Source organism: Marmota marmota, unplaced genomic scaffold, assembly GCF_001458135.2.
Source record: "Marmota marmota marmota unplaced genomic scaffold, marMar, whole genome shotgun sequence".
Classification (NCBI taxonomy): domain Eukaryota; kingdom Metazoa; phylum Chordata; class Mammalia; order Rodentia; family Sciuridae; genus Marmota; species Marmota marmota.
Window position 1 is genome coordinate 13,465,207 of NW_026000261.1, and position 3,829 is coordinate 13,469,035.

Here is a 3,829-nt window from a genome sequence, read left to right on the forward strand (position 1 = left end):
GAGAGACCTTCTCTTTTGCTTGATCTAAAATGTCTTTCTCCATGGTCTGAACCTCTAACAATTTACTTAACACCTTTTCCATTTGTTTTTTACTAATTTCTAATCTACTATAAAGATAACACAACCCAAAAAGATAACACAAAACAAAACTGAAACTGAATGAAACAAAAACGGAGTAAAAAAATCATTGTATCAATTTTCTCTTCCTCAGGGCCGACAAACTTCAAACCTTTAGCCAACCATTTTTCCCAGTTTGCCTGAGAAATTTCTAGAGATAGGCAGCTTGAAACAAAAACAAAATAAATCAAAACAAGAACACATTGTTTTTTGAAATGGTCACCCATTCTCTCGCCTTCCCTCAGGGGCGAGCAATTTCTCTTACCTCCAAATTTCAGATGTTCCGCGTACAGGCCACCAAATGCCGCAGTCTCGCTGGGCACAAAATCACGAGCCACTCACAGCCTTGTAGATTCAAACAGCAATTCTTTATTCCCAAACTCACAACGGCACTCTACACACGTTCTGGGGGAAATCCACGTTCTGGGCAAAATCCCAAATACTCTCTCAATCCCGCGAGAACTCAACGGGAACTCAAGGAGCAGGCGCGCCTGAGGCAGCAGGATACGCCCTATTCCCAGCAGGGTACACCTTAAACCTGGAACTGCCCTAAACCCGGATTGTCCTAAACTGGGAACGCCCTAAACCCCGATCTGCCCTAAACCCGGATCCGCCCTGGTCCTTGGGCAAGGTCACCTTACATGCAATGTCACTGCAAATGACCTGGGTCATGCCATGCGTCATTCTTACTTAGCAATGGCCCTCAGCAAGTGGTGTCACAGATATTCCCGTGAAGAAGGATTACATGTTTCCATATAGGGGAATGAGATATGTGCAATCAAGGGTCTCAGTGTGTACACCAAGGGAACTTACCAGATATCCAAGGTTTCACACATTTACTGCATTAAGTTTTGTTTTTCTCAAAGTAGACCAGTTGAAGGAAAAACCCCTACTGTTCAGGGAGAGAAGACAGGGGTTCCCAAAAGCAAATGGAGACTTGGCATCTGCTGTAATGACCCTGCCTTTTACTTATAGGAACAGCTCCTTCATTTTGGCCTGAGGCAAACTCACACCTTTTCTTGATTTTCCAGCAGTGGGCTCTCAACAAGTTCACCAGACATCTTGCATCCTCAGAATGGAAGGGGGCGTTGCTTGGAGTACCACACCTATTCAAGCAAAACAGAGTGGGGCTGCTCTCAGGTCTCATATGTGTTGCCAATTTGTTACAAAAAGCTTGATCCTTCTCAATACCAATTCATAAATGAAGAAAGGTTTTGAGGGGAAAAAAGGAAAAAGCAATTTCATTTTTTGCTAACAAAGGAGAAACACAGGGGACTGCTGTCCATGTGGTTATGAAACTGATCCTCAGGGTGAACATGGTGTTTAAAGAGGTAATTCAAAAGCTACATTCCAAGTGTGCCCTTTTGGGGGGGGTGCATAACCCACCTGATTTGGGGGATATCCTGAATAGCTATTAAGTGAAATTTAATTGTATTTCCATACTTTATTCAGATCTTCTTCAAGAAAGTTACATCCTATAAAACTTGCTTAAACTAAAGAAAATCGTTTTCCAATTAGTCTGCTTTACAAGACACATGACCTGAATCTGAGATAACTTACATATTCCTGACTATATTGTTATTTACCACCGAAAAATAAATGTAACAGTTTGCTCTTATGTACTGTGATTTGGTCTTGGCTACTTCTAAAATAATTCAAGAAACCTCAAAAATTTAAGACAGAAACAAAATATGCACTGATTAATTTTTTTTGACCAGAAGGGTTTTAACTAACTTCTTGTAAGAAAATAAGTTATGATTTAAAGATTTTTAAATTAAAAAAGACAGTTTACAAAGGATTATGAATCCTCTCTTCCAATGAAGATCTGCCTGCTGACAGCTTCTAAATACACAAGCCCTGAAGGTAGGTAGTTCATACAACACTTTTCATTTCAAAATGTATGTAAATACAATTAAAAAATTAATTCTTGATTGAAAGGTGATGAGAAATCCCTAACAGAATAAATTTTAATGGGTCTATACCAGTTTACTATCATTGCCTCTTGATTATGAAAGCACATATATACAACAATTAAAACTTTTTTTCTACTGGCATAGAGATGTACACAAAAGCATATAGCTCTCCTAGATTTCTTATTTTTAACAAAATTCTTGTATGTCTTACTTCATTCAAATTAACAATATGTTAAAATTCTTCTTTATAATTTGTTCGAAGGGGTCACTGAAAACCACTTTAATCATCTTTTTTTACAATTCTAAGGTTGATAAAGGGTGCATAATAAAGAGTTGGTGCAAATGAATTATTATGTAGAAGTAATTGAGCTTGATGTTTCCCTAAGGCTAGTAGACCACATGCATTATAATTTTCTATTTTTAGAGAAGCTGTAGAATTAGATTTGACAAGGAAACAAAATTATATAAGGTCTCTCTAACCCTTGGGAAAGATTAAATTAATTGTTTTGTAAGATGATTCTATTAAAACAGTACTGTGTAGTTTGAAATTTGGACTTAGAAATACTCATTGAATTTCTAACATAATTGTCAAAAAGTAATATATGTATTAAAAGATCTTGAAAATTTCTGAATTTCTCAATCTTATCCAAAGGGCAAAATTTTGGCACCCCAAAAAAGTAGTTTGTCTTCATGTTATTGGCTCCTAACAGGAAATTGTTTAAGAAAAGGCTGGATGCATGAATCAGCTAACAAATTTTTATTTTATTAACTCCGAAAAAGAAAACTCAACATGAGACATCAGATAATTACATACAAACATACACACATACACACATATACATGTATATTTAATGCATATAATTTTGTGTTTAGATAAAAGCATACACACATGAAATTATCATCATATCATCACAATCTAAATATTTCCATATATTCATCATGACTTGAAGTTTCTCATGTCCACCTTTTGTGTGTGCACACACAAGTGTTCACGTATATAATCAGAACATGAGACACACTCTCTTAATTTTTAACTGTACCATACAGTGTTGTTTACTATATGTTCTACATTATGCAACAGACATCTAAAATTTATTAATTTATATAAACAACACTATAGGCATTAAATAACATCTATATACTTTCCTTATTACCATCCTCTGAAAAAGACCATTGTAATCTCTGCTTCTATGAGTTTTATCATTTTACATTGCACATTTTTTGGAGAAGCATGCAGAACTTGTCCCTGATGACTATCTTATCTCACTTAGCAAAATATCCTTCAGATTCATCCATATTGTCACATATTTCATAATTTCCTTCATTTTAATGCTGAATGATAGTACATGTATACTCAGCAGAAACAATACATGTTCTGATTTTATTTATTTATTTATTTATTTATTTATTTATTTATTTATCTATTTATTACCAGAGACTGAACCCTGGGGCACTTAATCACTAAGCTACATCCCCATCCCTTTTTAATTTTATATCGAGATAGGCTTTCACTAAGTTGCTTAGGGCCTTACTAAATAGTTGAGACTAGCCTTGTACTTGCAATCTTCCTGCCTCATCCTACTAAGCCACTGGTATTATAGACATGTGCCACCAACAGTCTGATAATTTATATACACATGTTTATAATCTTCAAGTCTTCCTGATGAGTTCACTCTCATACCTTTATATACTATTTCTTTCTTTGTCCCTTGTGCAGTGTTTAATTTATTGCCATTTTGTATAGTATAACTATCATCACCCTGGTTTCTTTTCTTTACCATTTACATTATATATATATA

General features: G+C 35.2%; 1 pseudogene; it reads right to left on the minus strand.

Moving 5' to 3' along the window:
* LOC107152467 overlaps nucleotides 1-1,178 on the minus strand; it is a 147,052-nt pseudogene extending 145,874 nt beyond the window's left edge.
* Between the last annotated feature and the right edge of the window lie 2,651 nt (nucleotides 1,179-3,829).